General features: G+C 38.7%; 1 protein-coding gene across 2 annotated transcripts in view; it reads left to right on the top strand.

Moving 5' to 3' along the window:
• Positions 1-22,404, top strand: part of N (neurogenic locus Notch protein) — a 427,418-nt gene that overhangs the window by 30,523 nt on the left and 374,491 nt on the right. The gene's annotated exons all lie outside the window — the stretch shown is intronic.

Raw genomic sequence — 22,404 nt, 5'->3', positions numbered from 1 at the left:
CCGTTCGATATTAATTCAACGAGCGATGTTTTGCGTGATTAGTAACTGTAAAACATGCGCCACGATGCGGTCAAACAAAAACGACACAGCTGGCGATGATAATTTTTTAACGTCGATTCCTTTTCTATCTCCGGAGTATCGTAATGACCTCCTTTCTTGGCGATTTGAATGCCGGCACGTACGATACTTACCGTCGTGTCGCCGTGGACAGAAGCAAAGCATAGACGATCGCCATTTGTAACTTTTTACTTTGTATTGTTTCTTGTTTTAACGTCGTCGATATTTAGATAACGTTACGACTGACATTGGGAAAAATGGTACATTGACTTGTACAAATATAGAGGTATTGACAATTTATATCGATTCTGGTTTATTAATTCGTATAGATTGCTGTTCATAAGCCACAGGGACATTTTGCTCGTCCATCTCGGAAAATGCAAATTAACCCTTTACAGTCCAAGAATTCGTTTTAATAGAAGTAACTGGATTTTGGAGCAATTTTGTGATGCCATTTTAAAGAATATTAAAATTGTCCTTTTTCTCGAAGAAATTTGCAAATGTTTGTAATTTTAAATCTCTTCATTTTTATACATAAACCTTAAATCGAGTTGTGGTAGATATTATGTGGCGCCATTGAAGTGCAAAGGGTTAAGGTAGAGATACAATTTTCTTATATTTAGTTATTTTAAATTACTGCTTTACTATAAATTTTATAATACTGGTATAAAATTAACACTAAAACCACCAATAATCATAGTGTATTTATTTATATCAAAGAAATTAAAATAATAGATGCGTGAAAAGATGTATAATGCAATTGAAATAAGTGTTTATTTATTTTCTTATAGATTATGGTAAATTTTCAAAAATTCAGTCGAGTACATTTTTTACAAGTTTTATTCGTAATTACGAATAGGTCATTTTGACTGCTTTGGTAGTAGTAGCCTGAAAATAAATAAGTAAAATTGTAGGAGGAAGCCAATTTTGAAGATAAACGCATTTAAAATCGAAAACGGACTCGTGGACAATATTACAAAAAGATTGGATTACAAAAGATTTAATTTTTAATGAAATAAATACTAAAAAACAATTGTTTGTAGAATTCTATTATTGATGCACTCGAAAATTTTGAATTGTGTGCCAACATTTTGGTAAAATCAATGAAATACAATATGAGTTACGTTTCCTTTATACCCAGACTGCAGATATTTGTGCATTCATGGAAGGTTTAAATTTTCAAAAAACTATAGAATGCACTCAAAAATATAAAAAATACATAAGATACAAATTATTATATTTAGTGGTTGAGACAACCCTCTACAAAGCTCACATTTTATTAATTCTATTAGTAAAAATAAGAATTTTCACAAAAGTCTACAGTCTATTTATAACGCGAATAAGTAAGTGTTAGTTTTATTTTACGTTTGTTAAATGTCTGGTGACTTATGGAGGATATGTAAAATTTAAGGGTTGGAGATGTTTTGTACATTTTTAAAAGCCACTATCCACGAGTACTGTAATTAATATTCGAAATTTAATAATTATTGGCTAGTTATCGAGACAAGTCAATGTCATTGACTCAGTTAGTACATCGTTAGTCCTCCACCCCTCTGTGTAATCTAGTGCAAGGTGATGGTGTTTGGAAAAGGGCCTCGACCGTCGGCAGATGTTCCATTCACCCTGCCGCCCGCAATGTAGGCCCCTCGCAGGGCTATACAAAGTTACCGGTATACCTACGGCATCGTCACATGCGAAGGATTCATCGATAGTATCGAAGAGAGCAGCTGCATTTTTCCGTCGATCGTTCCTCAAGTTCCTTTCCTCCTTTATATGGGACTCGTTGAGATCTTCTTTAAAAATTTTCATTCGAAAAAAAACTGTCAAAAATAACCAAATGCGTGCAACTGCTTTAATTTTTCAAGTTATTCACATTTTATTGCTCGATTCTTTATTTATATTTTTAACACTAGGTTTACGGGCACTCGTTGAACATATTTTTATTGCAATTCTCTGTGTTGCAGCTTTTCTTTTAATACAACATAAATTGCTAAGAAATAATATTTATGAGTTCTGTAACATTAAATTGACGCGTTCCATAAATAGAAGGGATAGCATTTCTTCAGCAGTTCGAATTCATTGCTCGGTTGAAAAAAATACAAATTTAATGGCAATGCGAGACGCTATTCAGCGTTTAGAAGAGTTAGAAAGATCCCCGCGTAAATCGCGTTTGAAAATGTCGGTTTTTACTCGCGGAGGATCAGAGAGTCCCCCGGTATTGGGGGCCCCTAAAAACAGTATGGACGGCTAACGAACAGCCATAAATCGCGCAATAGGACCAGGGGTACGAGCCACTTAGGCGAATATCCGTAATGCCCATTATAATACAATAGGGTCCCGGGTCCGCTGTCTCTTTCTCTTTTTCTGTTGGCTCCTCTCAATTCCCAAAAACAATGGCGACGCGGGCCTCTCCGTCCCACCAACGGTCCCCGAACGTGTGTCGTTCGATCGTTTGAGGTTCTCGGGCTGCCGAACCGGGACCTGGGGGACCCTAAAGCACCAACGAGAGGAGTCAAAACAAAAGCCAGATATACGACCTCGTGACTCGGTCCTGCATACCTGGCCCCGTGGGCCTTTCTCGAGGCTCTGCGTCCACCGGTTGCCCGTGGGTCAACTTTCCGGGACTTTTTTAACGCCGTGAGTCGCGAACAATGAAAATTGGATAATTCTGATTTACGAGCGTCCACTTCTTCTTCTTTGGTCTCCGACCATCGCGTCGATGCACTGTTGAGACACTCGGTTACGCGTACGCGCGTGAACGTAATAGGATTACCTGGACAGTCAGCGAGTCTTTAGTATTTCTTTCTTATTATATTTTTTAACTCGCGGATCGCTAAGTCGACTTATAGTAGGTGTTTAATACGGCATTTTAGACGTCTATAAAATAATGATTAACCCTTTGCGGTACCGGTTAGGCGTTCACGCGATACCCCATGACTGGGTCCAAGCAAACCCATGAATTTGTGTATATAAACATTTTGAATTACAATTTTATTATTATTATTTTATCGTGCATTTTAGAAATTTCTAATTAAGTGTCAAACAGTCGAGGCAGGCCTTCAGCTCTGGGTCAGAAAAGACCCGTGGTACCGCGAGGGTTTATATTTTCTGTATTCGTTTGATGTTTTGGTGCTTTATTAGAGTTGAAATTTAAAATTTCTCGACTCGTTTGAAATTCGTACCTGTAGTTTACAAGGAGGATCGGTTATTTTGGTCGTGAGTCGGCTGAATCGCATGCTAGCAACATCGTGTATGTACAGAATTCAGGAAAGGGGGCGCAAGCGGACATGCGTGTGCAGGAATGCAAGAAACAAGTTGAGTTCATGCGTCACCGTCGTAATTTTACCAAAGACTCGCTGGAATTTTCTATGCGCTTCGAACAATCGAGCTTATGTATAAATATATCATTTTTTTTATTGGAACTTGGAGTACTGATCAAAGATAGAAGTGTTAGAAGAATTAGAGACATAACTTTGTGAGATAAAATAAAAAACGAAAAAATAGAAGTCACACATTTTCAATTGTAGTAAAAACAAAATGACGATGTCAATTTATCAAGATATAAATTTACCTCTTTTTGTGTTTACTTCTTAGAGTATCATCCTCTTATTTCAGTTTTCGTTTGTGGGATAAAATAAAAAACTGACGAAGTAACTGAATTGAAAGTAGTATGATCAGACATTTTCAATCGCAGCAAAGAAAAAGAATAATGTCAAGTTATCAAATTAATTTTATAAATTTACCTCTTCTCTCATTTAGTTCTTAGAGTATCCTTTCTCGTTTTTTGTGTTTGCTGCACTTTGTCTGGTCGTTTTCGCGTGCATCCAGCAACTTTGTCCGCCGAGGACGATGAGGTAGGACAAGCGGTCGACAATGCCGTAGGAAAAAAATAGAAAAAGGTCGTTCGTGGTCTTTGGTCGAGGCATCGAAGGCAGACGTCCGGACCAGTTAGGTATTGAGTGTCGAAGCAGGTATCGAATACCGGGGGAGAGAGGATACGTCCACACGAGTCGCGACCAAGATTCCTCGTGGATGCGCAATGTCGTGAAGACTATCTTTTTGAAGGGTCGTAGAACTTTTTCCGACAACGTGCACACACTGTGGTCAGAGTTTTTAATCTGGTGAAACACACGCCTGGCTTACGTTACAGGATTCTTAAGCGATACCCAACGCTGCCTCGAGCTTGAAACTGTTCACCATTCCAAGGCTTCGATATCCTGGAAGGATAATTTAAAACATTTTACTCCGAACAAAAGTTCCATCTACAGAGATGATATCGACCAGAAAATTATTATACGGATACAATAAATTTCTGTATCGATGATTTTGAATTTTATATTCTCCAAAATATTTATCGAACTCCCAAGAATAGAATTAAACTATTATTGGAAGGATAATTTCAAACTGTTTACTGTGAACAAAAATTCCACCTACAAAAATGATATCGACCAGAAAATTATTATACGGATACAATAAATTTCTGTATCGGTGATTTTGAATTTTATATTCTCCAAAATATTTATCGAACTCCCAAGAATAGAATTAATTATTATACGGATACAATAAATTTCTGTATCAGTGATTTTTAATTTTATATTCCTCAAAATATTTATTGCACTCCAAAGAATAGAATTATATTACTACTTCGGTACGGAACAAAAAGTATACAATTTTATATATAATACATATTTTTATTAATAGAATTAATGAAATGGGAGCTTTATAGAGGATTGTCTCAACCCCTAAATGCAATAATTCATATCTTACGTATTTCTTATATTTTTGCATATTAAGTATATTCCGTAGCTACTTGAGAATTCAAATTTCCTATAAATACATAAACATCCGCAGTCTACTTATGAATGTTCAATTCCTGTAAAAATAAACCGTTTTTAATAGAAATTACTAGTATCTAGTATATTAATATATGAAACAAATTTTTTTGAAAATTGTTTCGAAAAGTCAGTGTTCTAATTATTGACTCTATCTCACAAACAGTTTGAAATCTTTAACTTAGATCTATACAGGGTGTTCGACCACCCCTGGGAAAAATTTTAATGGGAGATTCTAGAGGTCAAAATAAGACGAAAATCAAGAATATTAATTTGATGATGGAGGCTTCGTTAAAAAGTTATTAACGTTTAAAGTTCCACTCGTACTGAATTTTTTTTATAGAAAGTGAGCAGGATTTCGGGGGTAGGTCTAATGACCAAAAATAATTGTAATTGACCCTCGCAACAGAAAATAATTTTTTTAGAACGATTTGAAATTTTTTTTTTTCGCCGAAAAATTTAGGCACCTACCCCCTGTCGATTTTTCTTAAAAATTCCTTTTTCATTTTTAGTAATTTTGTTTGACGCCCTACAGAAAAGTTGTGTAATACTTTTTTGTAGGTACCCATGAGCTCTACTTCAGAAAAAAGTTTCATTGAAATATATTCACAATTGTAAGAGTTATGGCTGTTTGAAAATTGGACCATTTTTAGGGGGTTTTTCTCATTTTACGGGGACAGGCACCAACTTTTCGAATATTTTTGCGATTTGTACATATTCTCTATCAAAATACGCGTAGCTTGCTTTTTTAAACATTAAAATCGTCCAATCCGTTCAGAAGTTATGACGTTTTAAAGATTCGCATGAAAATTCAGGCAGAGATTTCTGGGCCTGAAATTATATTTTTGGTAAGGAATTTTTTTCTCGAAAATGCGTAGGATTTCGGGGGTATGTGTAATGACCAAAAATTATTGTAATCGACCCTCGCAACTGAAAATAATTTTTCCAAAACGATTTGAAATTTGTTTTCCGTCGAAAAATTTCACTTTCTCGAATTTTTTCTTCGAAAGTACGTAAAATTTCGATGGTATATCTATTCACCAAAAATGTTTGTTATTGACTCCCGCAACTAAAAATAATTTTTTTAGAACGATTTGAAATTTTTTTTTTCGTCGAAAAATTTAGGCACCTACTCCCTGTAAATTTTTCTTCAAAATCCGTTTTTCATTTTTAATAAATTTGTTTCACGCTGTACGGAAATATTGTCTAATACTTTTTGGTAGGTACCCATAAGCACTACTTCAGAAAAAATTTCAATTAAATATATTCACTATTGTAGAAATTATGGCCTTTTGAAAATTGGACCATTTTTATGTAGTTTTTCTCATTTTATGATGTTAAAGAACAACTTTGTCATTATTGTTATAATGTCTACATATTCCTCATTAAAATACGCGTTATTTGCCTTTTTAAACATTAAAATCGTCCAATCCGTTCAGAAGTTATGACGTTTTAAAGATACACATGAAATTTCAGGGAATCATTTCCGGCCAGAAATGATATTTTTGGCAAGGAATTTTTTTCTCGAAAGTGGTTAGGATTTCGAGGGTATGCCTATTGACCAGAAATGCTTGCAATTGTCCTCTGTAACTAAATATAATTTTTTTAGTATGATTTGAAACTTTTTAATTTTGTCTAAAAATTTTAGTACCTACTCGAATTTTTTTCTCGAAAGTGGGTAGGATTTCTGGGGTATGTGTATTCACCAAAAATGATTGTAATTGACCCCCGCATCCAAGAATAATTTTTTCAGAATGATTTGAAATTTTCGAATTTAATTGCTAATAACTTTTTAACGAAGCCTCCATCAACAAATTGATACACTTGATTTTCGTCTTATTTTGACCTCTAAAATCTCGTATTAAAATTTTTCCCAGGGGTGGCCGAACACCCTGTATATATTTGCATTTGAGACAACGTCTACGTATGACAAATGTTTCGTTTACGCATCTTTAAACCAACGATTGTAATTTAATTATCAATTTTGTTTAACGAAGCTCCCGTAACGATTATGCGTGTTACGTGCTAATTCGTACGACTACGTGGTCATTTTCCTGTCACTGAGTGTTCGCAATTATATACGGAAGACAAGTTTATTTTCAATAAAGCGACGCTTTCGATTTGTACCGACGTTTCGTATAGCGTTGCGCGGCTCACGGGTCTCGAGTGTGGTTCCTCGACGGACAGGGGGATAATATATTGGAGTTATGCTAATTTTATGTTCGCTGGCGGCAAAAAGATCAACAGACCTCACCCATATACGTTTTTGCGTTGACGGGGAGGCTAGGGCCTTGCCAGCTTCTCGCCGCGGAAAACGGGCGAACGGAAGACCGGTCGAACTTGCGAATATTATGCACCAAACCTGGAATTCCGGAATAATGAAACGCAACGGGCGCGTCTTGAGATAATAGGGAGAAAAACGTGTTTGTGGAAGCCAGAAGCGGAATGCGAATTCTTTTATCGCCTATTGTCCGGGGTCTGCCCGTTTCGTGCAAAGGTTCAGGCAACACGCATGAAAAATTCACGGACAAAATGGAAGCTCGGAGCCCGTACAACGTCAAAAATAGAAAGATTAAACCGTCGGAGTAATTTAAATTTCATTTCATTGTAGTCGTGATATTTTTTAACCTTTCGAACCGCGTATTATGGACGAAAGTTATCGATTTGAAACGTTCATCGCGTACGTATTAAAACGCGCTCTTAATTTTACGGGTTCATGATTTATGGTAGAATAATTCAACATATAGCTCGCGACGCGATAATTGAAACGCGCGTGCATGAATTCGTTAATTATACTAGCGGACGTACGCGGCGCAAGAAAGATCGAAAGAGTTAACGAACCGATAAAAAAATATACCCGTGACCGGTTCATAAATCGTAATCACGTTGGCTGCCAGTGGAATTCACGACAATTTAACAAACGGTTCAAGGTTCGAGACGAATAGTCGTGCAACGGGGAAGGGCCGTCGCGTTCGTCTCGACCTATCGACTCGGTTAAAAAACGCGCAGAAGTCGAACCGAAAGATTCGCGAACGAGGGGGGGGGGGGGGGGGGGGGACGGAATCGAACGTGTAAAACATCGGAGAACTTGACATTAACGTTATTCTATAGATCATAGTCAATGACATTTAAAAATGAAAGCGAATTCATTTTGCAAATTATTATGAAGCGTCCCGGCGTGGCGCCGATTGCGAAGGATAGCAGAAAGTTCGCGCTGACGTGCTTTGCTGGGGAGTGATAAATTTCACGGACACGGATCCTTTCTCGCTATTTCATTTATCACTTCGTCGGAAAAAAGGAACCCAAGCACGACATTCCGCGACGCGGCGAGTTTATATCAATTACAAGGCGTCCCTACCGTTATTTAATTTACAAGCCGCTGACTGGAGAAGCACGCCTCTCTAATTTGTTCCCCGATCGAATCTATTTTTCGATTTTATTTATTCCCAAGGAATTTAGCGAGCTTTCGAAAGGATTTTTAATAGGCACCAGAAAAATTTGCCTGTTTCCCCGAGGTCGAACCTATATTTAAAGCAGTTTCAAGTATCAAGTATCGAGGCGTGTACCGACGAGGGCGAGAGAAACAAAGAAGTCGAGTACAGAAACGTAAAAGAAAAGAATGTAATCGTCGGGGAAGTTTACGACTGCGCTCGTCAAAGTAAACACCAGAGTCCAGGACTACCGCGCGCGCGCGGCAACTCGGTGCACGTAACGAAGGAAAAGGTAAATTCGCGCGGCGCAGGTACACTTGTGTACAAGTACACAATGGAATGTTTCGCATTGTACGTGTTACGCGGTTGCAACGCTGCCACGGGAGATAGCTCGGTACGCGCTCGTGAACTCGTACGCTTCTGGCGGGCCGTAAAAGTTCCACCGACCGAGCAAACACTACACGCGTCTTCGACTTAATACGATCTGCACTTCGGTCTGCTTCTGCGAGGTCGAGTTATCGAGCAGATACGGAGCACTTTGCAGCGAACGCTGGATTCCTTCGAAATCGCTGAAAATGATAAAGTAGTCGAAATCTCAATAGTTTAGATGTGAAAACAGTATCGGAAAATGTTTAGAATTCAATGGAAAAATGTTGCGATTAAAATGGTCTTCTACAGTATCAGTTTTCGATGTGCAGAATAGTTTAGAGAAATCAAGAGATAGAAGGACAGTTCAGGAAATGTTTAGAATCCCGTTGACTTTCCTGTTTCGTAATGATACAAAAATCATCTCCAATAACGATGTACAGTGCTGGACATAAGTTATGGTTGAGGGGGTACAAATGTTTATAACTACTAAACAAATTGATTTAAAGGAAAAACTTGTTGACCTATTTATTATCTATTCTAGTTTATTACATAACAGATATACAGGGTGTTCGGCCACACCTGGGAAAAAATTTTATTAATGGGAGATTCTAGAAGCCAAAATAAGACGAAAATCAAGAATACCAATTTGTTAATTGTGGCATCGTTAAAAAGTTATTAACAATTAAATTCAAAAATTTCAAATCGTTCTGGAAAAATTATTTTCAGTTTCGGGGATCAATTACAATCATTTTTGGTGAATAGGCATATCCCCGAAATCCTACTCACTTTCTAGAAAAAAATTCGAGAAGGTGTGAAATTTTTCGAAGGAAAAAAAAATTTCAAATCGTTTTGGAAAAATTATTTTCAGTTGCGAGGGTCGATTACAATAATATTTGGTCATTACACATACCCCCGAAATCCTACGCATTTTCGAGAAAAAAATTCCTTATCGAAAATATAATTTCTGGCCCAGAAATCTCTGCCTGAATTTTCATGCGAATCTTTAAAACGTCATAACTTCTGAACGGATTGGACGATTTTAATGTTTAAAAAAGCAAACGACGCGTATTTTGGTGTAGAATATGTAGAAATTCTAACAATAATGAAAAAGTTGTTCTTTAACCCCGTAAAATGAGAAAAACCCCATAAAAATGGTTGAATTTACAAACAGCCATAACTCCTACAATAGCGAATATATTTCAATGAAACTTTTTTCTGAAGTAGAGCTCATGGGTACCTACAAAAAAGTATTAGACAACTTTTCTGTAGGACGTCAAACAAAATTACTAAAAATGAAAAAGTAATTTTTAAGAAAAATCGACAGGGGGTAGGTGCCCAAATTTTTCGACGAAAAAAAAAATTTTCAAAACATTCTAAAAAAATTATTTTCTGTTGCGGGGGTTAATTACAATAATTTTTGGTCCTGACACATACCCCCGAAATGCTCCCCACTTTCAAGAAAAAAATTCGAGTAGGTATTGAAATTTTTAGACGAAATTAAAAAATTTCAAATCATGCTAAAAAAATTATATTTTATTACGGAGGTCAATTACAAGCATTTTTGGTCAATAGACATACCCTCGAAATCGTAACCATTTTCGAGAAAAAAAATCTTTACCGAAAATCTAATACCAGGCCAGAATTGCTTCCCTGAAATTTCATGCGAATCTTTGAAATGTCATAACTTCTGAACGGATTGAAGGATTTTAATGTTTAAAAAAGCAAACAACGCGTATTTTAGTGAGGAATATGTAGAAGTTGCAAAAATATTGGAAAAGTTGCTTCTTGACCCCGTAAAATGTGAAAAACCCCATAAAAATGGATCGATTTTCAAATAGCCATAACTCCTACAATAGTGAATATATTTCAATGAAACTTTTTTCTGAAGTAGAGCTCATGGGTACCTACAAAAAAGTATTAGACAACTTTTCTGTAGGACGTCAAACAAAATTACTAAAAATGAAAAAGTAATTTTTACGAAAAATCGACAGGGGGTAGGTGCCTAAATTTTTCGACGAAAAAAAAATTTTTCTAATCGTTCTAAAAAAATTATTTTCGATTGCGGGGGTCAATTACAATCATTTTTGGTGAATAGACATACCCCAGAAATCGTGCCCATTTTCGAGAAAAAAATTCCGTACGGAGGGAACTTTAAACGTTAATAACTTTTTAATAAAGCCTCCATCAACAAATTGGTATTCTTGATTTTCGTCTTATTTTGGCCTCTAGAATCTCCCATTAAAATTTCTCCCAGGGTTGGCCGAACACCGTGTATGTCAAAGTATGTAAGTGTGTGTAAAACATACAGGAATAAGCAAAATATACTCAAAATATGTTCAAACAATTTTATTATTTAAATATAATAATAATCAGTTACAATTTAAATTACCATCGCTTTACACACGTCCATATAAAAATTATTTTTTTATTATTACTATTTGTTTGATCATATTCTGTTTGTGAAGATTCGTCTGTTATTATCGTGTTGAGCCTTGTTTCCGTGCCTACTGGTATTTAAATGTTGTATTAACTGTGATTTTTTTATCACAGTGAATTTCGTTGTCACATATTTAACACTTAACAATTTCTCCATGCAAAACATTTTTCCGCTATCGAAGAGATCCAATTTTATACTTTTAACTGATTAATTCTATTCGTAGCATCATATTCACTGTCGCCATTGATGATTCACTATAGGGAAACACGAGATGTGTAAATGGACATGCCATTTCTGCCATGACTATCGTATACAAACGTTGAATTAATATACTAAAATAGATATTTGGAAGCCTGTATAAGATTTAATTTTATGAAAGAATTTTCAATATATTTTAAGGACCTCCAGTGACGAAACAAATTTCTGTTTAGAGTTCACTCTTTTATCCATTTCCTAGAACCATACGCATTAGTATAAACATCCGCAGTCTAGATATTACAAATAAAATATTGAGAATCCTAAAGTATCGAGTTTTCGATGCCCGAAAGAAAAATCGTATTACCATCACAACAGAGGTCGTCGAACCGCAGAAAAGTTTCTTGTACGAGTTTGTTCTATCCACGCTTAGAGCAATAGCCTCCTGGTCGAGTTCCTAGAATCACCGTGTGTGCATTACAGGCAAACATCGTGCGCCGTATGGTCTGTTTCCTTTCGCAAAAGCGAAATTCTGATACGTGAAAGTGTCGTGTCGCGGTAATACGATGAATCGGTCGCGCGCAGGAAATTACCCGGCGATCGTCGGTTCTCCAGTTTCATAAGAAGTTGCGCTCGTTTGCGCCATATTTGGCCGAAGAGACACCACGTTTTCCAACCCGTCTTAGATCGTTGCGTCGACGATAAGCGCGCACGGACGCCGGCCCATGCTAAAACGGGAGAAAATTGTTGCCTGGCTGATCCACAAAACTTTCAAACGAGTTTTTCCTACCCGGTTTACGCGAAGCTATCCAGCCGATTTCGAAACTCGTCGCGCGAGAATCGCGTTATTGTGAATTATGAGCGCGTCCATTACGAAGGATCATTTTTATTCTGTCTCTGTTCAACGTTCCGCCGCGTCCTTCTTGGGAATATCCGTATGGGTAAGTAACAGGGAAAAAGCATGAATGTGTGCGCGTTCGTATACGATGGGTGACCGTTCGATAGCATCCTTCAGGTGGCACATTTACGCTGGTATTTATGTACGTCTATGCGCTATAACATTTATCATGCGGCGGTGACTGCAGAGCTCCTCATTCACAACTTTCATTCAGTCAGGGGAATCGTTCGTTCTCGAGACGCGTTATTGTGCATTGTTACATGAAATACTATGTCTGTTCTATGCTGTCTACACGCAGTACCACGGGGTAGTTTATTCGCTATTCTCGAAGGACAAGGGCATTCAAATTCGACGTCTATTTACTTTAACGACAAATGTTAAACGATCTGCCGCGTCACGGCTAATCGGTATTTATTGATCCTCCGCTACCGAGTTTCTTTCTCAAATAAAAATGTAACACTTGGTATGGAACACTTATTTTAAATCACTCTATTCATAGGTAAATCGTAAATAGAAGTAACCAGAGAGAACTATTTCGTTCCGTAATCTTAATTCTTATTAGCAAGGAGCAATCGTTGTTGTCTAAATTTTGTTCGTTAAAATAACGAAGGTTATCCGTCCAAGGTTAATAAATCCTTTGCCTCGCATAGCCAACATTCTCGGATAGTGTAACAAGAAGTAACTTTTAAAGCTTCCAGGAGGTAATGAAATATCGAAGCGAACTTCAAGCGAGATACCGTATCACGCCGTGTGCTGCGAACAAGTTTCCGACTCGGGGCAACGTGCACGTGGAAACCTGTTGCGTCGATTCGCTCCCATAGCTCGGCTAGAGTCCTGATTCGGGGCAAAAACGTGCAATGCTCGCACGGGCATTCGGTTAATTTAACAAAACAGCATGCTCGATAAAGCAGAAATGAACAAGACGCTCGTGGAATACTCGACTTGGCCAAGGAAGCCCCGCATGTAACCAACTGTTCGAATATTCTATAAACACTCCATGCAAACAAACTCCACCTACTTCAATACTCGAACAAAAACTAAATCGAACATGTCGAATAAAAATTTTCACTCGAGGCTTCGTTCTCGAGAAAATCAACTACGAAAATTCATGGGGCACGCGTGCAGTATGGCATACGATGGACAGGCGCGCCACGCAGAGCACATCTTCAAATTCAATTATCTCGAAAACGAAGCATCGTACGACAAAATTGTATTCTACGTTTTCGACTTATTTTTTCGCGTAGAATCAAGAAACGAATAAATAGAAGATTTACTGCGTGCATCTAGTGTTATATAATCAAAGATATTCATGAGAATTTGTATAGGGGGCAAAAGACGATCGTTAATAACGAAGCGTTCCGATATTCGGGTACAGAAAAATTCGACGGCAAGTCCCAGGCCCGGCTGTGTGTGGCGAAACACGCAGGAACGTCCATGAGAATTATTTCGTCGGCCCCGGGAGCATTCCGTGAACGATCCTCGCGTAGTCCTTCCTGTCCACGACGAAATTCTATATGGTGGTCGGGGATTATCCACCCGCTGCGAAAACGACGACATGAGGGGTTTGTTGGCGGGCATCGGCCCAGTGGGCGGTATTTTTACCGCGCGGTGACTCGCGCGTTTCTGGTGCGCGCGTCCACCTTCGCGATTCCCCCGGAGCACGCACACACGCGTCCACGACAAATCACACGCACGCACGCGCACGATCGTGCACGCACGGCTGTCGCGGCAGGACCTGAATTCACGTAATTGTGATTAATGGGCCCACTAATGCGAGTCGGTCGCCTTCAATCGCGTCGCCGGTGACGTCGAACGATTTCGGATCGGGTTCCACGCGATTCCAAAATACACATACAGGGTAGGTCGTATTGTAAAAGTGTTTCAAACGATGTTGAGCGGTTTCGAGGGGGGCATGTTTTGAATCATACGTTTTTTATTATTTTGATATACATTACACGATATTTTCTGCATCGATATGAGAGATCGTAACATCAGTGATTTTGAATTTTATATCGACGGCTATACGACACTAATATGTATCGCCGATTCAATTTTCTGTTCCCGATCATGGAAAAGCAACGCTTACAAAAATCTTACGTGCTCCTTAGACAGGGCAGGCTATCGTATAATTACCATCTAGATTTACATCGTTATTATTGATTGTATCGAAAAATGTTTCAGATAAAGTTAAATTGGTTTCAAGGTTAACACATTTTGATGGTATCAATTTTTCTGTAGGTGAACTTCTAGAGAACATACGAAGGTCGTTGACATTTTTTTAAATGAAATCATATACTTTTGATTACATCAGTCGATGCACTTTGATATTCTTTACAAAAAAGTACTAATCCATTTATGTTAAAAAATCATTAGTTTAGGAGATATTTTAATTTTAATATTGTTAGTTATCATCGTGCACTATTTGGCTCAATTTTAGCTGAAGCCAAGTTAAATAATTTTTTAACAAAGTACCTAATTTGTATGAAATTTAGGTACTTTTATCAACGCTAAATGAAGAGTGTATCAGCTAAAAAAAAATGTGTTTATAATACACTGCGCCGCGTCATTCTACGCCCAATGTCCGCCTAGCCATAATACGTAGCGCACCAAAGCAATAAAGAGTCGGGTAGCGGTTGATCGACGCTCGAAAAAAATTATTAGACGTGTTATTACGGGACGGCAAATTATTTATACCCCTCTCGATAGCATGATTCGTTACACGTCCGATAGAATGTAAAGTATACGTAATAATTTGGATGGTGCATGCTTGTTGAGAAACTTCGACACGTGCTTATTTTAGTCAGACCAAGGATCATAGATTTCTGACCTGTAAGTGTAGTATTTTTAAAGCTGTGATCGTAATATAATGTTTTAAGAATAAAATTTTAGCACGAGATTTTTTTAGACGTGGAATTAAGACTCATCAATGCTTATTAACGCATGAAAATTTCTGTTTAATGTTTCGAAAAGTCTTTGAAAAATACCCCGAGCAATGATATTGGTTTCGACTCGAATAAACACGTGTTCAAATGGTACGTCTCGACGGTAGAGTGATGCCGGTAAAAATTTGTTCGCGAGGATCGCGATTACTTTTCGTTCTATCGTATCGCGCGAGGCGAACGTGGCCGACGTCCTTACCTCTTCCCGATCGTGCTGTCAAGATCGCGGAGGCCCCCAGACAAGAGGATCGTCTCCCACACACCCGGTGAAATTTACGTGTCTACCGACGGCAGTCCAACCGATTGACGCGTTCGATAAGTGCGAACGACGATTTGTTTTCTTGCCGTTGACGCGTCGAAAGCCACGTGGTAGGCGTTCGAATTGTCGCGGTGTATATCAAAGCTACCTTTATCGCGAGACTTGCCGGATAAAATTTATCTTTCGCCGAGAAAATACAAATACCGTGTCGAGATAATGCATTCTTCTGCACGCAAACAATCCTAATACGAAAATTTGAATTGTTAGCAAACGTTAAATCGAGAACGCGGGAAAGCGGTTCATTTTCCAGTCGATCGAATAATAAAACGCGTCGTTAATTCTTGGTTACCGAGACGTTTGAAAATTGCCGCACGCGGAATGTAGGCTTCCATGAAATAACGGAACCGAATCCTATCGTCGATTTCTTTTCGTTCGACACGGTTCCCCGGCGGGACCCTTTTCTCACGAGGGGGCAACGCACGTCCGCAGAAATCTGCGTGGGAGTACATCCTGAGCGCGGCACGCCGCGACTTAGGCACGTCCAGCTTTCAGAGAATAAAATCGCGGGTCGGGCACGTAATCTTCCGTATTCTGCGTCTGCACAGAGAGGGCGAGGGATAAGCAATCGTAGTTGCAATGCCAAAGCGCGCGATGCTTATTTGCATCGTAACGGGGACAGTTTCGCGTCAAGCGTTGGGTTACTTCGCCGGCGTTGTAATCGCGCTTTCCAAATCCCAGTTACACGGGATATCCGAACGCGGAAATGCACACGGTAACAGAATTTTTCAGACAGCTCTCGAACGCCAAACGAGAAATCGAGAAACCCTTTTCGCATGCTTTGTCGGTCCGCGCGATCCTTCGACTGGTTTTACGCGTATTTACCATAATGAACGAGTCCGATTAGCTGTGGATGGTGGAAGAGCAATCGAAACGCAGGAAATGATATTCGATCGCGAAAGAATATCGAATGTACGAGCAATATCGTGTTTTATGTTTGCGTTATCTACGGCTTGTTTAAAAAGTGTTTATACATTTACACGGTGGGAAGATTTAGGAGAATAACTTATCGTTCGTTCGAGATAGCGTAATAAAGAAAATGAGAGGTTGAAAATGTAGTGTGTGTCCGCGAGAAATTGGCTAGTGCAAGGAATGCTGGTCTGATTGGTTCTTCACTCTAGTTCAGAGTTTAGCGAGTCGATGGTTTCATTGGTCGATACGATAGGTGGAGCGAGTGTAGTCAACTTCTCATAGTGCATAATATTTAACGCGTTCGTGGACAGTACAAATTTTAAAGAGCTGCAAAAATGGACAGGTGATTTATTCTTTAGCCATTCCATTAAAGTGCATAATAATAAAATAAATAAAATAAAAATTATATAAAATCGAATGCACGATAATGTGACTTATAAATTCGAATATTATAGTATTGATATCATTTTGCATCACTAAGAAAATAAATTACATTTTTACGAAGGAATACATTTAATCCATTACTGTAATTAAAAATACTACAAAATAATAAGAACACAATTGAAATAATTTGAACAAATTGTTGACGATAGCTAGAGTGCCCGAGGAAAGTATGAAGACGCGTTAAAATTGTTAATGGCTGTCGTATGCTCGCTAGAGCCAATAGAGATAAATAATTGGCAAGTTAGTATCAATAACGATTACGGGTACGGATCGCAGGATCTTTCCACGGGGCAGTAATCGTAGCAATATTATGACGACTGGGAAATCGCTGGCGCGAAATCCGCGTTATCGGTTACGCGATGGAGGATTAGCAAGGAAGTGGCTCTCCTAATGCTGAAGTACGACCGAGGCAAACAGCGTGGCGTACACACCACGGCGCTTGTAACCGTTCTCGGTGCTCTGATTTGTTAGGAGCGATACACCAGGGTCGGCAGCGAGCCTTAATGGGTTATCATTTATCGCGTTCCATATTTCGCGTTGCTCAGCCGTCGACTGATCATCGCTAATTTATTGGAGGCGAGGTGATGGAGCACCTGCGTGCTCGGGTTAAACGTGCCTTGATTCTTAGAACATTGGCCACGTTAGCTGCATCCTCGGCTGTTAAATAAGAGTAAATAACGCGTGGGGATGTTTTAAGTTTCTTTTTTTTTTGTTTTTTATTCGTCGATGGTTTCTTACCATCGCGAACGCAGCGGTGGCTGAAGACACCGCAATGATATTAGACACTGTTGCTAGTCTAGCTTCTTAGAGAAGCATCACGATGATAGATCTGCGTGTAACGAGCAACGAATTAACGACAAGATTTTAAATTTACAACATGCCCGTTAATTTACGATCGCTTTGCGGCCAGGATGAGAATAATTTAACGGCGCGACAAAAATGGCGTCTGTTGCGCGTGTGCTCGTCGCTGGAGTATTTGAAAATTATAATGCGGTGGCGTATTAACTCATACATCTGCTCTATCAGGCCGATTAAGCGTGGAATAATTTTGCGAGATTACTGGATAACGGATCGATGATTTATCATCGTTTCGAGTAAGCGTTACCAATGGCTGTCCACTTCGATCTGCCAATCAGAATGGTATAAATTAGTTAACGTTACTTTAGTCTACTTCGCGGCCATCGCATCTGTTATAAATTCATTCATCTTTATTAAACCGATCGCATAAATGACTTTGTACTTATCATGGTTCTTAGGATACCCGAGAAACACATTTTCTGCTTTCCAATTGCACAAAATTTATTTACACGGAAATTGTGCAGTCCCAAGAACTCGTGAATAAACGACGTGTTTGAACTGGATTCGTTTAATCTGTTTTCCATTTCAAGTCCTCGGATTATGAATGAAGTCCACCGTTGATCATTGAGCGAACACGTCCGTACAACCTTGACGGATTTTCTTGTCAGTTTCATTCATCCGCGTGGAACACAGTGACTCGACTCAGCCCCGATAATATCAATGACGCAAAAGTTCAAACGTTCGTCGCGAGGCGAATCTCGTTTCGCGGGGAACGCGAGGCAGGTTAAGCTAGTTACGAGAACTAGTCCGAGAGACTTTTCTCTTTCAGTATCGCGTATCCGTTCCGGGAACGCTTACTAATTGCAATTCCGAGCGACATCGCGGCTTCCACGGTCGAAAACTCGATTCCACTGACGTTGCGTTATCGCATCGCGTTGACCGTGCGTTTCTGATACATATTTTATAACTAAGGCCCATAATATTCGTGCTTAACTACGTGGTTACGCACGTTACGTAATCCAATGTTTTCTACGATCGCGTTCCTTCGTCTTATTAACGCGTTTATTTTTAATTGGAAAAATGTGTTTTTCTCAAAGGCGGGTGATATTTTATTTCAATTTAAAAAAATGGTCTCAGTAGATAAATGGATTTTTATTAGAGAAAAGGGTAGTAATAAATACGTGAGAGGTGATATAAAACTATTTACTTTGCAGCAAGATGTGAAATGTAAGAAAAATAGGGATTACTGTTGCTAGATGAAGACATTCAACATCAGAATGTTCTTTTTTTTTTTAAATATTATAGGATGCGATTCTCTTGAATTATAGTTAAATTCACCTGTATTCGTACACTGTAGTGGTATAAGTTTGAATAAATTAAAAGTAATAGTTGTGAGCGGTTGTGGCACGTTGGATACATTGACTCTCATTCGATTACCGAAGTGCAGCTGCATTGGGCGCGGTCACTACTAGGATGGGTTTACCACTTGAGAAAGAAAACACGTATTCTTGATTTTATAATTAGTGTTTATATCATTAATAAATACTTCTCTACCGGTTTTATAATTTGGGGTATTAATTGCACGTTTATATTAACAAAACAAATGAAAAAATACTTTGTTTAACTAGAGAAACAACACAGTGTAATAAAAACAATGTTTGGTACAAATAAATGGGAAAAAATTTATAGGAAACCAGAACTATGTAAGTAAATAGTAACAATAAAATACTTCGTAAATAAGAAGCAGCAAAGTTGTAATAAACAACATTTGGTAAAAAGAAATTATGAAAAAATTCATAAGAAACAAGAATCACCGCCTAGTGTATGAATACAAGTGGGATGATTAACTGTGTATGATTAGAATTTGGATGAAAAAACGGAGTTATTGAAATAGTTAGAACTATTGACACAAATCGATACAAGAACTGTTGTGTATCAAAAAAGAATTTGTCGAATCAACGTATAACTTTATCAGTCATCGAATACCGAAGGTATTCTAAAATGCTTAGTCACGGAGTAGAGTAAAAGTGGTTGTGTTGCACTTGTCGGGGGTGGCTAATCTCGCGCGTGAAAAATTCTTTCTCGAGGAAGGGTCGGTTCATACAGCGAAACTGGCAGAGGCAAATCAGTGTAAATCGGAGGTGGTATCGTACCCGGGTGTTTCCGATACGCGCACACGCTGCAACCGATTACGTAATCCGCGAGGTCGTGACTCGCACTACCCGCCTCCATTAATGCATACGCTATACCAGGTGTACGTGCAGTAATGCATCGCGACCGTTGTGCATACGTTTAAACTGGATTTACGAAATGAATCATTCAGAGGTGAAATTAATTAATCGGTTGCGTCGCGAGTATCGTACCGTTGTCGAAGATTCCGTAATACGTCCCGAAGTGAGTTTAGAAGTTGCGCGTGGCCTGTAATCTATTCGAATAGCCGTTTAAATCCGATAACGACTCAAAGAGTCGATATTTAATACGAAGCTTTACGAATGGACAGCAAAGTCGACTAGTTCTGAGAATAGCTTTAAAGGCACGCCCGCATCGCTTCTGATTTATACGTGGGCGGTTCGAGTCGAGTTCGCGAGGTATCGTAAGACTCGCCGCAGCGAGAAATCGTCGCCCACGCTGATTGAGAGTACATCCCTCTTTGTCGAAGTTCATCCTCGAGGAGGGAATAGAAAAGACGCGCGTGTCCAAAGGGGCCAGAAAGAGAGGAAAGTATCGTTCGTGTTGTGCTTCGAGGGAACTTGGAGATAGCACACGCTCCCGCGGCATTGACACCGTCGTTACCTCGAGTACAGCGCACACGAGATTGGATTCTAGATTTCAATTAGCCTCATCCCACTGACAAAGAGTATTTCTCAAACGTTTCTTCGGCTACTTGGAAAAGCCAAGAATACCGCTAATCCAAGATCAGAGATCAACCAGAAAGAAACCACTGTTGGAGAACTTGGACGCAATTTATTTCTCATTTCTTTTCTTTTGTTTATCACGTCGATATTTCCACGAAGTATATTCTGTTAAACGTGTGATTTTATTGCAATCTACTTTCGTAGCTTTCTGATAAATACACACGATCGACAAATTTGCATCTCTAAAAGCAATAGACGCAAAAATTACCGTTCTCAATTTTATTTTATGGGATAAGTCTCTGCATAAGGATTACGATACCTCCTACCGCGATAGAATCGTTAATATTCTCCACGCTTTGCAGCGATTCCAAACACATAACATTTACGCACGATCGTTGATCCACCTGGAGTACGGATTTGCGCGAATCTATGGATCTTTTCACACGTTCGATATCAATAGAGGCGCGTTGCCGCGAGATCCATACACATCACTGTGCAGCAACAGCAGCATAACTACACGCAATTCCGACAACATTCGTGATGGCACGCATCCGCACGCTGGCGATTCGTAACTCTGCACACTGCACGTTTATTATCGCGTTATCGCGCGGCGGTTGCGTTTCGACGCCGCATATTCATTCATGCGAGCCGCGATCATAATCGGTTTGGTCGTTAATGAGTCATTGAATCCGCGCCGTTTTATCTTCGCTACGAGAAACTCACTGACGAGATTAGAAGATCGTACAGTCTTTTCTGACTATCCCAATGATATACACTGATGGGATTACAGGTTCGGGTATTAGGGATTGGCACATTCAAAATGATTTTCTAATTAGAATACGTAAAGAAAAATAACAGCTCGATGATTAATTACCATTTAAAAAAAAAATGTACTATTATAACTACAGTTTTAAAAAAATGCTGTACCATCCAGGGATGCTGGTGGACTCATCTACGGCTGATTCAGCGAGCCTTAGACGCGAGACTACGTGGCGATTAATTCCTATCCATATAAGGGAATTCTAGCTGGTCTAAATACCGAGAAACGGTTTTAAGTCCATTGCCATCTAGATAGCTCTCAGTGTACATATTTAGTATTTCTCAAACGTGAAATAAAAATATTTTTTCTTCAGTTAACTGTGGACTATGAAATGTTACTACGTTCGAAGTAAAAATATTCAGTATATAGTTATTAAAGTAAAAATGAACGACGAAACAAGGATCTCGAAAGACAATTGTACCTTTTAATAATGCACATACGATTCGAGGATGACGCAAGGCTTCAACTCTCTTTGCTTTCGCGACAATTTACACGGGGTGTCCATTATTAGCGCGGGCGCGAATTAATTTCGCGGACGAGCAGGAAGGAAGGCGTAATTCAGCAGCGGCTTTCTACTGGCGTTGTAATTTACACTGGAATTGAAACAATTAAAGCCATTTTTTTTCCACCAGGCGATGCAGATTATTGTGCGAGTGTGGGGTTGTTCGTTTTCAGCCAGAAGGAGGAAATGCTTGAATGGTTACGACACTCTAATAACTGATGTTTCGCTGGATTTTACTGGGGACTTATTTTCAGTACGCTTCCGTACATTGTTGAAATTACCATCATTATACAACAGCGTAGAAACTTTTAGTTGTATATAAATATCGACAACTCAAAACTTCTCGTATCAAACTTATTTATTTCGATACTTGTTCATCAACAAAACATTTGAAACTTGATACTAATTATTGAGGTTTTATTGCAAAATGTATTTATTGCAAACGCATTTTGAAACATTAAAATCGTCCAATCCACTCAGGAGTTATGATTTTTTAAACATACACATGAAATTTTGGGGAATCATTTCTGCCCTAAAATTATATTTTCGGTAAGGAATTTTTTTCTCGAAACTGTGTAGGATTTCGGGAGTATGTGTAT

This window comes from Colletes latitarsis, chromosome 8 (assembly GCF_051014445.1).
Source record: "Colletes latitarsis isolate SP2378_abdomen chromosome 8, iyColLati1, whole genome shotgun sequence".
In the NCBI taxonomy this organism is placed as follows: domain Eukaryota; kingdom Metazoa; phylum Arthropoda; class Insecta; order Hymenoptera; family Colletidae; genus Colletes; species Colletes latitarsis.
This window is presented reverse-complemented; position numbering and strand designations above follow the sequence as displayed.